The sequence below is a fragment of the Balaenoptera musculus genome, chromosome 17 (assembly GCF_009873245.2).
Source record: "Balaenoptera musculus isolate JJ_BM4_2016_0621 chromosome 17, mBalMus1.pri.v3, whole genome shotgun sequence".
In the NCBI taxonomy this organism is placed as follows: domain Eukaryota; kingdom Metazoa; phylum Chordata; class Mammalia; order Artiodactyla; family Balaenopteridae; genus Balaenoptera; species Balaenoptera musculus.
This window is the reverse complement of record NC_045801.1, coordinates 68466260-68480429: the sequence shown is the minus strand read 5'-3', so window position 1 is coordinate 68480429 and position 14170 is coordinate 68466260. Positions and strand designations below refer to the sequence as shown.

The 14170-nt window shown below is 39.9% G+C and overlaps 1 protein-coding gene across 1 annotated transcript in view; it reads left to right on the top strand.

The window, feature by feature from the left end:
• The first annotated feature begins 416 nt into the window (after positions 1–416).
• The window catches only part of LOC118883373 (serine/threonine-protein kinase Sgk3), a 155139-nt gene continuing 141385 nt past the window's right edge, over positions 417–14170 (top strand). The window contains exon 1 of the mRNA XM_036830098.1: positions 417–436. The gene's annotated coding sequence lies outside the window, so the exon portion shown is untranslated. The remainder of the gene's footprint in view (positions 437–14170) is intronic.

Sequence of the window (14170 nt, the reverse complement as noted above, 5' to 3'; positions counted from 1 at the left end):
TCGTTCTGCCCTCTGGGAATTAGAGTCTTCTAGCATCTCTCCTGGCCATCAAGTGCTAGGATCCTGGGTCCATAAAGAACTACAAATACCGTGAGGCCAAGCGGCTCGGCGCCCCCGGAGAGGAGGAAGAGGAAGGCACTCGAAGTGGGGGCAGAAAGGCGGAGAGTTGCTCACATTGCCTGCCGGGAGTTGTAGTTTTAACTATATGTCTTCTGTCGTCTTCCCCACTCTGGGGCCCAAGCAAAATGAGTATGAGAGACCACATTTCCTAGGATGCCCTGCGGTGCGACTAGACTCACTTCCCCCTTAGGCGGAGGGAAGAATATAGGGAAGCTTGGTTAATAACAGAGTTAAAGGGAATGGGTGTCGGAGGCAGAGGTTCTGAAGTTCACGACTCCTAGAAGGGGAGGGGAATGAAAGGCTCTCAGTGAAGAAGGTACAGTAAATAAATGTCCAGCGACATGGCGGGATGGGAAGTTGAATGAAATGGTCTAATCTAGGCTGGAGGTCATAAGAGAAAAAGGGGGAGAATAGTGAATTGATTCTCAGAGTATTTTTAAAAGTTTTTTCTTTCTATTTTTCTTCTATCACACTTCTCTCTTCTCATTCCTAACGCTATTACAAGCCGCCGAGGCTCCTGAGCCCCCTTTTCTGCCTTTTCCCCCCTCTCTACTGGGAGTCATTGAGGCGCCATTTGTTTCCTCGTTCCATGTGCGTCTTTGCAGTTTACAGTACAAATAACAATACCTTGGATGTGTACAGAATTTAAATACATATTCAAAGCCTTTTAAGTAGATATAATATTGTTTGATCCTTACAATCCTACTCTCAGAGAGTAATAACAGCTATCATTTATTGCGTTCTTGATATATGCCTGTCACAGCATTTACATACAGGATATCATTTGATCTTCATAATGTAATAATAACCTTGCTAGGAAACACACGTCCAGAAAGAAAATGACTTGCTCAAGTTCACAGGCTTTTGGACCTAGATCTGTACCCATTTTACAGACAGGGACATAGGCAGGAAATGTTAGGACAGTATTACATAAAATAGTAACTAATTTCTGGTTACTCTTGCTTTATAGTTTACAAAACATGATCACATATATCATCTCATCCTCACATGTAATATCTTTACCAGGTATTGTTGGCTCCATTTACAGTTATGGAAACAGACTAGAAGTAATTAAGTTATTTGTACAAGGTCAAATCACCAGGATTTCTCAGACAGAGTGCTTTTTATATTACTTCCTACAAGAGGAAAAAGGAGCTGTTAAGCACAGACCTTTTGTTAGGCCTCAGGATCTCCCCGTAGTGACTCAAGGGGCTGTAAGGATGTTTACCCTTAAGGAGGCCACAGAACTTTATTTTATTTCTTGTGTGGTAGGCAACTGCCTCTTCACACAAAACACATTCATATGTTAATTGAAAGCTAGTATTATTTTAATATTGTACAGTCAGCTCCTTTCACTTATCATTCTGGAAACTCTTGCTTTCTGAAACCTTAGATAAGTGAACTGCCTCAAAATTTCTGAAACATTTGGCACAAAATAGATACATCAGTGCAGTGCATGAGGCCATTGGAGTTTTCTGTAGCTGCCAAACCTACTGTTTACTTTGTTAAGTTTTTTGAGTAAATAGAATTTGATGCTTTGAAATGAATCGTCTGTAAAATAGACATTCCTAAAAGGTATTAGTACTGCCTTTCACCTAATTATTATCTACAATTTTCTTTTAAAGAAATATGTGTCAAAGAGAAATCCTTAATTTGTTTTTAAAGGTTTATTTTTCTTTCCCTGCAAGCACCACACCTGCTATTCGCACACCAGTCATCACATGAATAATAAGAACAACAACATTTACATAATGTGAACCAGCAAGTTAAGTTTTTTGGCCGCGCAGTGGGGCATGCGGGATCCTAGTTCCCCGACCGGGGATCGAACCCACACCCTCTGCAGTGGAAGAGCGCAGTCCCAACCACTGGACCGCCACGGAAGTCCCAAGAAATCCTTTAAATGTTAATTATTTTCTTGCCCAATTCTACCTGGCCCCTGCAAAAATGTTACCTCCATACAAGATAGGTAATGTTATTTATCTTGAAGGGAATAATTTTCAATAAAGTTTTTCTTAAAGAATTAATTCATGCAGAAAATTTTGTTTATTTCTATTCTGACAGTAGTTTGGTGGTAAACTACACAAGTGGTCTTGGAACTGATTTTTAATTCTTTATAAGTTGAGAAATTAGATATGCCCTTTAAGTGGAAATTATTTTCTACTGTGACTGAGAATTTACACCAGCAAGAAATTGTCTTTTTCTCATGATGAATGCCTCAGAGCACAGGAAAGATAACAGCAAGTGTGCAGTTCTAACACTGTCATGTACTTTCATGTCAATACCACCAAGCGAAATTTTCCTTATTGATGATACATGCGAACAGTGAAATAGATTTTTTAAATTGCGTCTGAATATTTCATTCTGAACCGTGCCTTCACAGAATAACTACTTCCTACCCTGCTGAAGAAATGGGTAGCCTTTTCCTGGCTTCTCAAGCACAATCCATTTGACTGGTCCAGTGTTCCTTTACCCATATGGAACCTAGGTTAGTTAGAAACATTCTTCCCAAACTAAATTTGATACCTAAACCCATTTGTTACTATAGTTGTCCTACTTTTAAGGATTATACTTTTGAGGGAAAAATATAGAAATACCCTGGTACAAAGCATAGTTAATGGGGGGAGGTAGAGGAGGTAAGTTTTCAAACAGTTCTGAAATTAGATCATTTAACCTGAAAGTCATTTATTTAATGAGTCTGTAGATACAAAGTTCAGAAAGTAAGAAAGCTAACATAAATAATATGTTAACCATATTACACGTTTAAATGAAATTAACCAGGCCAAATTCAATATGTGAAATTAATTCTTTACAGGCACTTAGGCCTGGGTACCTATAAAGTAAGGAAAAGAAAATTTTGTTAGGACAAAATATGACATACTGTTTCTTATAAAGCCATAGGAGTACAGAAAGCCTCTAACCTGCTTATATGAGATACACATGCTTCCTTCCTCTTCCTCAAATCCCATGATATTAATTGCCTAATAACCTTCTTTGTGGGATAAATAATAGCTCTTGTTCTTGCCTCAGTATTCCAGATGGGAAGAATGAGCTGGGCACCTAATGTTAGCTCTTCTGATACCTACACAGCATCACTTGTATCTGAATTGTCAAAATTAAGTTAAAACAAACCTGTTTTCTTCATAATTTCTAGTATGGCACTTCTGAACATCCTGTATTGCTTTTTTTTTTTTTTTAAAGCAAGGCAATGCTTTTTTTTTTTTTAATTTATTTTTTATTTATTTATTTTTGGCTGTGTTGGGTCTTCGTTTCTGTGCGAGGGCTTTCTCTAGTTGCGGCAAGCGGGGGCCACTCTTCATCGCGGTGCGCGGGCCTCTCACTGTTGCGGCCTCTCTTGTTGCGGAGCACAGGCTCCAGACGCGCAGGCTCAGTAGTTGTGGCACACGGGCCCAGTTGCCCCTCGGCATGTGGGATCTTCCCAGACCAGGGCTCGAACCTGTGTCCCCTGCATTAGCAGGCAGATTCTCAACCACTGCGCCACCAGGGAAGCCCCCTGTATTGCTTTTAAGAAACCTGGTAACTGTGAAAAGCAAAAGGCCTCCACTTAACAGAATAACCATCATCGTTCTTTCTTTTTTATGTTGGAAAAAGAAGGGAAGCATAACTTTGGGGATTGTTAGAAGCAAGCCACATACTTTCTCATATGAAATGTACATCTCTACTGAGAATTGACTCTGTCACTCCAGATCCCTACCCCAGACAATCACAAGCTTTTGTTGAAGCTTGAGGTGGATGTGAGAGGGACTTAATTACTGAAGTAGGGATTGTAGGAGCTTAAAGGGATGCAGAAGGCCATCCCTGTCCCAAAGGAGCCTAGAGTCTAATAGAATAAATAGGCTAAACTAAGTTGTTCATAAGTACAAGTAGAATAAAGCATATAATCAAAACAATACAAGAAACTAAATACCACAAATGCTATGAAAAATTTATTGAGGACTTATTATATGGCAGGTGTTTTTAAGTATATTATCTTAATCTTTAAAACAATCCTGTGAGATAGGTAGTATTGTCCTTATTATACAGGGGAGAAGATTTAACTCTGAGAGGTTAACATTATTATCATTATTACCACCCTGCTAGCAAGTAGCAGAGCTGGGCTTCAAATCAAGGTTTCCTTCTATGTTCAGCACTCACTCTTTCCACTACATCATAGCTGCTTAGTGATTTGAGAGAGAATTAGCCAAGAAGCGAGTGTAAATGGTGGCCAGTAGCCAAACTTGGCTTAGATGTGTTTTTGTTTGGCCAGCAGCAGTTTAACTTTTCAAAAAATTGTGAACATCTTTGGGCAGTGGCCAGCACTTCACTCTTTAAGGTCGTACACCAGGCCCGCTTGAGATAAATTCCCTGCCTGGCTCCAGAAGGCATTTGCATTTTCTATTGCCAGGCAGTAACTGAGGGTAGGGAGGAGCAATAGCTCTCAAAAGGCTCACGAAGAAGGTATGTCCAAGGGTGGAAAGAGGACATTGCGAACAAGAGTTGCAGAGTATTTGAGGAAGAATGATTGGCAGTATTTATCACTGTATAAAGGTGAGAGAGGTCAAGTACAGGGCTACAAGTTATGCCTTAGCACAGTAGTTCTCAAACTTTAGTGAGCATCAGAATGGAATATAAAGCTAAAACAGATTGCTGGGCTCCACTCCAGAATGAGTACATCTGGGGTGGACCTTGAGAATTTGCATTTCTAGCAAGTTGTCTGGTTCTGCTGATGCTGTTGGTCCAAAGATCACACTTTGAAAATCACTGCTTACCAGACAGTAGGGCACTTTTGGGGAAGGGCTTAAAGCCAAGATTTTGTTTCTGTGTTTCTATTGTTTTAAGTACAAAAAGAATTACTTGATGTGGAATGTCTATAAGTAAAAAAGAAGAAAATTAAAATAAGTCTGTTATCAATTAGAGGTTACAGTTGTTAACATTTTTGATGGACTGTTCAAGTTCTTTTTTTCTAAAACAAGAAGGGGGGAGGGGGAGTATCCTTTTTTAAGAAACCAAAATTGTATCATCCTCATCCTCAGCCTTATCATAACAGCTGTTACCACTTACTGAGTATCTGCTGTGCACCAGGATCCTTACATATATTTACTTAATCCTTATAATATCTTTATGAGCCAGGTACTATTCTTATCATTTTTATTTTACAGATAAGGAAACTGAGGCACAGAGAAGTTAAGTAACTTACTCAATGTGTCATTGCTAATAAGTGACATAATTAAGATTAAAACCAAGTAGTCTGGCTCCAGAGTACATGTAACTATTATGCTATACTGACTCTTAGGCTATTCTGACCGTTATGCTATACTACCGTGCATACTGTTTTTAACCTGTATTCTTTTTTTAAAAAAATATTTTATTTATTTATATTTATTTGGTTGCACCGGGTCTTAGTTGCGGCATGTGGGATCTAGTTCCCTGACCAGGGATTGAACCTGGGCCCCCTGCATTGGGAGCGCAGAGTCTTAGCCACTGGACCACAGGGGAAGTCCTTAACCTATATTCTTTCATCACATCATGAACAATCTTGATAACGTTAAATATTCTTGTCCAACATTTAAAATGAAAGCCTACTTTTAAAAAAATATTTCAAGCATTCAAGAGTGTACAGAAAAATAATATAAAAACCACTACTAGTTTTAACAAATGTTTCTATTTCAGCATATTTGCTTTAGAATCCCCCCTTCCAAAACACACACACACACACACACACACACACACACACACACACACACACATAGATTTAGTAAGACTATGATTTTGAGGTTTAATTTTACTTAAAACAAGATTGTGCCTTATGAGTTATAAAGGCATGTCCTTAATAAAAATAGGACATCCTTGAAACTTAGTAATGGAGAAAGAATTTCTATGCAATGAACAACTCCATAGTTACTGTTGCCATCATCATACCATTCTCCTTAAACACCCTGGCCCAAGCATGGTTTTATTAATTACTTGGTGATAAAGGTAATAAACACAGATAGTAATATAAAGCTGGGTGTTGTGACATGTATGGCTTACTCAGTTTTCAGACTGCTTGGCCTACCTCCGTGTGGTGAAGGTCACATTCCACCAGGGTGACATCTCAGCATTGCCCAATAAAACTGTCTGCAGCGATGGAAAAGTCCCATGCCCGTCCTGTCCAATATGGCAACCACTAGCCACATGTGGCTATTAGGCCCTTGAAATATGGCTAGTGCAACTGAGGGACTGAATTGTTCATTTAATTTGATTTAAATTCAGTTAAAGTAGCTACATGTGGCTAGTGGCTACCATTATCGGGCAGCACAGATCTAGGTCCTTAAAGCCCACATTAAAAATAATGAGTCCCCAATTCCAGTGAGTTCCTGGCTCTGGTGGGGGTCAGGGGGTGAGCACTGACTGCAAAAGGGAACAAGGGAAGTTTTGAGGCTGATGGAAATATTCTTTATCTTGATTCTGGTGATGGTGACAGGGATATATACATTTGCCAAAACTCATCTGACCTCTTAAAATGCGCGCATTTGGGGCTTCCCTGGTGGCGCAGTGGTTGAGAATCTGCTTGCTAATGCAGGGGACACGGGTTCGAGCCCTGGTCTGGGAGGATCCCACGTGCCGCGGAGCAACTGGGCCCGTGAGCCACAGTTACTGAGCCTGCGCGTCTGGAGCCTGTGCTCCGCAACAAGAGAGGCCGCGACGGGGAGAGGCCCGCGCACCGCGATGAGGAGTGGCCCCCGCTTGCCACAACTAGAGAAAGCCCTCGCACAGAAACGAAGACCTAACACAGCCATAAATAAATAAATTAAATAAACTAAAAAAAAAATGCGCGCATTTGTTGTATGTAAATTATACCTCAATAAAGTTGATTTTTTTTATTATTTTATTTATTTATTTTTATATTTATTTTTGGCTGTGTTGGGTCTTCGTTTCTGTGCGAGGGCTTTCTCTAGTTGCGGCGAGCGGGGGCCACTCTTCATCGTGGTGCGCGGGCCTCTCACTATCGTGGCCTCTCTTGTTGCGGAGCACAGGCTCCAGACACGCAGGCTCAGTAGTTGTGGCTCACGGGCCTAGTTGCTCCGCGGCATGTGGGATCTTCCCAGACCAGGGCTCGAACCCGTGTCCGCTGCATTGGCAGGCAGATTCTCAACCACTGCGCCACCAGGGAAGCCCTAAAGTTGATTTTAAAAGGAAAAAAAAAAAAAGATTTTCAGAGACAGGAGTTCCACTTCTTTTCTATCTAAAGCATGCCTTCTGCAATCCATCCCATTTTTTTCCCTAACAACCACCAAAGTCATTACTACAAAATTATAGGACCCCATGCGATCTGGCCCCTGGGCCCCGTGTGATCTGGCACCTGGACCCCGTGTGGTCGGCCCCTGGACCCCGTGTTGTCTGGCCCCTGGACCCCGTGGGGTCTGGCCCCTGGACCCCGTGTGGTCTGGCGCCTGGACCCCGCGTGATCTGGCCCCTGGCTACTTCTCTGACATTATTTCCCTGACTTACGTTTCAGCCACACTAGCCACGTTATTGGTACTCAGACCCTCCAAGCACATTCCTGTCTCAAGGCTTTTGCACTTGCTCTTCTTCTACCTGGAGAACCTTCCCGGAAAATATTCATTTAGGTATCCGCTCAGATGTCAGCTCCAACAAGATGCCATTCCTGCCAACCTCTCTAAAACAGCACTTCTGTCCTTTTCACTCTCCATTCCCTTATCCTCCTCACTTTCTTTACAGCACGAATCACTATCTGAAATTATATAATTACTTGTCTATTGTCCTCCTTCCCCATTAGACTGTAAGGCTGTTCATAAGGGCAGGCAGTTTGTTGATTGTTGGATTCCCTGTGCCAGGCACACAGTAGCCTCAATAAATACTGTTGAATGAATGAATGGCTATCGTCCATGGCAGTTTCTCAGCCTGAGATCCAATCGTATGTTCATAGAAAATCCACAAATTCTCTACAAGATTAAAAAAAAAATTATCATTCTGATACTAATCTAAAGCAAGGTAATATTATTTATGATTTTCCAAATGAGCACCTTAAAACATGAACTTTTTAGTTCTGGGTTCACATTGAGTTTAGGATTTTGTTTGGATCAGATGAAAGCCAAAGGACATCATGACACAATGTATGAATAACGATTTCACTTCACACAGTAGCCTAGACATGCCAGACTCTAAAGAACCAGCACTTTAACTGTCAATGCCACATTCCAGTTAGAAGCGGAAATTGCACAAAACACACATACACGTACATATATTCGCAACAACTTAGTAGCTGTAAGTGAACTAGTAAAGCCACAGTGAGGAATTGGTTTTTGGTTCCCATCAATAATTAGATTAGATACTATTTAATTCAGATTTCAAATACTCAAAAATAATAACCCCATCTTACAGTGAATAAGCTGCTTTACAGAGTTACCAATTGATCCTCAATTAAAATTGACACTCCAGGATTTTGTAGCACCAGAATTTTTATGAACATATGAGATCTGATTATCTTGAACTAGAAGCAAAAATCTTGGAAGTTATTAATACTTTGTGCAAACAGGTATCATTTGTACTGACATTATTAAACATACAGAGACACATTTAATGTAGACCAGAAGTTGAATCTTAATACTCACAAACCGAACATCTTACAGTTTAAATTTACGTTAATTTTAAATGGCTGGACGAAATAACCACTGTCCTTGGAGCAAGAGAATGCTTATCACTGCAGTTATATCAGCGTTGCCTTTTCTTTCTTTATCTTTTCCCTCAATTTAGAACCTGAAGGGTAAAAGAAAGTTCAAGAATTTACTAAAAGGAACATTTGTATCTTCCTTGCAGTAGCAATTTTGAGTTTTTGTAGAATAGCCTGACCCGTCTCTGAACCTTCTAGCTTTATGCCCTCAACACAGTCTCATTCATTTCTTTCCATGAATATAACACAAAAAGTCAGAGCAAGAAGTACTTGACACATTTTTCAGACGTATAGTTTCATAAGATATTTTAATAGGCGAGAGTAGAGCAAAAGTATAAGCCAGCATACTTTTTTAGCCCTGTGAATCATGTATGTAAATTCATAGTATTCCAAGATATAAATACATCGTAATGATGACATACAAGAAATTAAATCCAAGGCAGTCTGCAAGGGGGTGCGTTTTACATCAGTGGGCAGCAGTATACTGAAGAAATTGTGTTTGTGTACTAAATTAAAGCATCAGCATTAGATGTCAGCAAATCACAACATGGGAGAGTGATAAATGGACAGTATATCCTCAACAAGGATGCCTCAGCCAGCATTTTCCCATTCGAAGATTAATTTTCATATAGCCTGGCATTTGCTAAGGTGTGCTTCACAAATTCTATGGATATTAATAGGTATCGTTGAGGGAAAGGTTCTACAGTCAAATGAGTTTAGGAAATGTTGAGTAAACTAAGTTTTCTTCTTTTTCTGCCATAGGACTTCTCAGAGCCTTTCTATCCTGATGACAATGTGACTCTTTCCAGAGAGCAGCAGTGATAGCTCTGGAATGTCTAGGGAGAGGAAGGGCTTAGTGACCAGAGTCTGCTGACAGCACAAGATCCTAGGTTACATTCGTTTTCTTTGCACACTGTTTTATTTATTTATTCTTTTTTTTAGGTTTTACTTAGAGTATATATTTTGGGGTTGGTTTGGGCATGCTGATAGAGGTAATGACCTAAGGCACCCCTTGGCCTTACTATTGACAATGTAGCATTTCCACACTTCTTTGGCTACAGAACCATTTTGAATCTGTGTCAGAGGCACACACTTTAGGAAAAACCAACACAGGCAAATAGTGCCCCTCATTATGATCTACTTTTATGAGTGTGCTTGAAAAAGTTTATTGTTTGTCCATATTTTCTGGTAGTATATGGAGGTTTTTTCCATTTAATGCTTTAATCCAGCTAATGTGTATTTTTGTATATGATGTGAGGGAGAGATTCAACTTTTTAATTTATCTCTTTATTTTATATTGCAGAATACCAGTTGTCCCCAAACCTTGCATTAAATGTGCTTTTGGTTTTGTTTTCAGGTCCAGAACCCTTCAGATCAACTTACCAATAAGTTCAATATGTAAAACAGTTAAATTAGGTTCAAATGTGGAAGGATGAGAGTTACTGCAACCTGGCAACACTCCCTACCCCCATTCCCACCCTCCCTACAGGGGAGGCTCCAGGGAGTACTTTGAAAACCATTGGAAAAATTCTCCTCATAAATGACTTGAAATGCCATGTCTGTAGTATGCTATGTTAAATTTTTTTACCCATTCCAATTATTTTTCTATTTTTCTGCCAATCTCATACTTTAAGTTAATTTAGAGGCTAAGAGCTTTGTAATATAACAAAGGAAGAAATTGAAATGTCTAATAAATAAGTAAAATAACAACGTGTTATTTTGGGGGACCTGCATATTAGTGTATTTCTTTAAAATAATGTCTACTATTGGCAAGAGTTGACTAGATCACCTTCAACATAGAGATTCACTTGGTAAAACTATATATTGATCAACAATTTAATAATATGTGTCACAAGTTTACAAGGTTGATGTTCTTTGATCCATCAAATCACTTACAGGATTTAAGACTAAATAAATAACCGGAACTGTATAGGAAATTTTTCTGTTGTTTCTATTATTGATAATATTGAAAATGATCCAAATGTTTAACAATGTGGGACTGGTTAAATGAATCCTGGCACAGCCATAGGATACTCTTCGGCCATTACTGTGATGTTGTAAAAAGGAAAATATTTTGAGTACTCGTGGTGCATCTGGCACTGTACCAAGCACCTTAATTATACTGTCTTACTTAAGCCTAACAGTATCCTGAGATGATAGGTATCATTATTCCCATTTATAGATGAGAAAACACAAAAGTTTGAACAGCTAGTAAAGTAGTGTTGCTGGAATTCAGTCCATGTCTGCTCTTAACCCTCATTCTTAATCACTGTCCTAATGATAGGGGAAAATATTCACTATTTACTGATAAGTTATTGTTTTAATGCAGTTTAACTGACCTTAAAATAAACAACAAACAAAAAACTCCCTCCTATATGCAATCCCTTCTTCCTAACTTTGGAAGTTACTTATCCTTGGTAATTTTTTTCCCCTAAATGAATCTACCTTTATACATGTTCCTTATTGATTTTGGAAGTATTAAATGCCTGCTCTAAGAATTCAAACAATGTTGAAGATTATGAAGTAGCTGCTCCTTTAATCATAAATGGTGTCTCTGTATATGATTGGATACACTCGTAGGCCCTTTTTTTAAAGTTTCCTCATTTCTACCTCTTCTTGCTCTAGTGTCAGCTTATATATATCCCCTGGTTGGGGATGAAGACGGACCAGAAAGGCAAACTGAGTGGAGGGATCCACGTCGGTCTAAATGGCTAACTTTCAGCACAGCAGGGTCCACTGTGTATGTGGTGTAGCGTGGCGATAGAAGCACTGGCTCTGGAGCCCGACTGGCTAGATTGAGCCCCAGCTTTTGAACTTGGGCAACTTGTTTGACCTCTTAGTGCCTCAGTGTCTTCCTAAAATGAAGGTGGTCATTGTACCTATTGTACCTCATAAGACTGTGGTATGGATTAAATTAGTCAATGCATGTCAAGTACTTAGAACAGTGCCAGGAACATAGTAAGTGCTCAACCATTAGCTGTAATTACTGTAAGGATGGTGATGATGATGCAGCATATGTGCAGGGATGGAAGAAAAGAAAAATAACAGAGCTTACTATGTGCCATTATACCTACGTGATCTCCCCATTTGAGCTCTATGAGTTAGATATTTTATTATTCCCACTTTATACAGATGAGGAATCTAAAATTCAGGGAGGTTACATATTTCCATATGTAGAATGAATCATTAGAGGACAAGATAAATACTAAGAGCCAGCTGGCCGGGAGATAATAAAATGCTGAGTAATGAGATGAGAAACAGTCTGCAGTGGTACCTCCCTTTAGGACCAAGGTTCAGTGTTGTCACTTTCAGGACCTGATGGGGGCCCGATCTGGTATCAGAAAACTGTGTGTTGGAAATCCAACTATTTTTATGCTTGTTGTAGTTTCTGTAAATAATTCTTGTTTTGTTTTCCCTTAATATGCACTAAAATTATTTCCAAATTATCGGTTTATCTCATTTGTACTTTGAGGGAGCAAAAAGGCAAAAGTGATCTTTGCTGGAGCTTTCAGGAAGAACCTTGTCAGTTAGACACCAGGTGTGCTGGGCTTCAAATGCCAAAAGCCCAAGAGGGCAAAGAAACACAGGGAGAAAAAGCCTCTTCCCCAGAGGCTTCCGGAGTATTCTCTGCTCTAGCCTTGGAAGGTTTTGAACAATGCTCTTTGTCCTAGAGGATACCCTTTCACTTAGTCGTCTATCCAGCATGAAACTCTGAGAGAGTTTGAGAGAAATCCCCAAGAGAGTTTGAGTAAATGAAATCTTACAGTATTTATGTTTTTGTGACGTTTATAAACTTAGTGATGTAGAAAGAGCATGGACTTTGGAGTCAGACCTGAGGTAAACTCCTGGTTTTGTCACTTAGTAGTTGTGCAATTTGGGGCCAGTTAATAACTCTTCTGGGCTTCTGCATCTATAAAATAGGAATAATGAAATCTACTTCACAGAATTGGTACGAAAATGAAATGAGCCAGCAAAACCGAAAGTGGACCCTGTAACCTCTGGCACACACAGGCACTCGTGCCTTTCCTTCCGCTGTTAGCTTGTGGTTTTGGGGGCGAGCATTTGCCAAGTCTTGTATTTATTTTTATACTTTTCTACTATATAAAGTACAGTGCTTTGTTTACAGCAGCATCGTATAAATACCAGCTGAACAACCTTGGCATACAGACACAGAAACTAAGTCATGGGTAGACGGATTTTAGGTGTGTTTTAATGTTTATTAATTTATTTATCCTGTCACAGAGAAAAACCGCCAACTGTAGATAAGTGGGATGCAGAGTCAGGGCCGAAGAGTCAGCTAGATCGTTCCCTGCACAGGGCCACCAGCTCCAGAGGAGAGTGGGGACCAACCTCTGGGCCCCTCTGCTTACAGAGGCCCGGAGAGCACCGTGCTTCATTGGCTCAGAGGCAGCCTTCTGTGGGTGAATGATGGCCTCCTCTCTTCTGACACGAGGGACTATTCTTTTTTTTTTAATTTTTATTTATTTATTTATTTTATTTTGGCTGTGTTGGGTCTTCATTTCTGTGCGAGGGCTTTCTCTAGTTGCTGCAAGCGGAGGCCACTCTTCATCGCGGTGCGCGGGCCTGTCATTATCGTGGCCTCTCTTGTTGTGGAGCACAGGCTCCAGACGCGCAGGCTCAGTAGTTGTGGCTCATGGGCCTAGTTGCTCCGCGGCATGTGGGATCCTCCCAGACCAGGGCTCGAACCCGTGTCCCCTGCATTGGCAGACAGATTCTCAACCACTATGCCACCAGGGAAGCCCTCGAAGCCATTCTTCTTATAAATGATTTGCTGTGCTTGATTTAAATGTTTTCTTTTTATCTTTTAATTATGAACTTATGTAAGGAAGATAATGTGACACTTGTTTACCCGTAAACTGAGATTGCCATAATTGCTATAACTTTTTAAAATTTTGACTTCCTTTCAGACTTTTAGAAAAACTGGAAGAATGTTACAAAGAATTCCCGTACACCCTTCACAGTTTTCCAGGTGTTAATATTTCACATTTGCTTATCCTCATCTCTCTATATTACATAGGCAGATTTTTTTTTTTTTCTGAGCCATTTAAGATAAATTTCCCTCCCTCCCTCTCTTTCCTTCCTTCCCTGCTTTCTCTCAAATAAAACGTGTAGGTAGAGCTAAACTCCCCCTCCTCAACCATCCCATCCCTTCCCTCCCTGCCTTCCCTTGCCTTTGTCAGGGAACCTGCTGTCTTACATGTTTTTGTCCTTTTACTACATAATGATTAGATCTGTAGATACTGAATTTTGGTTATTTGTTGAGACTTGTTTTGTAATCCAGTACTTGATCACTTTTACAAATGTTCCATATAACCTGGGAAAGAATGTATACTCTTTAATTCTTTAAATGAGCCAATA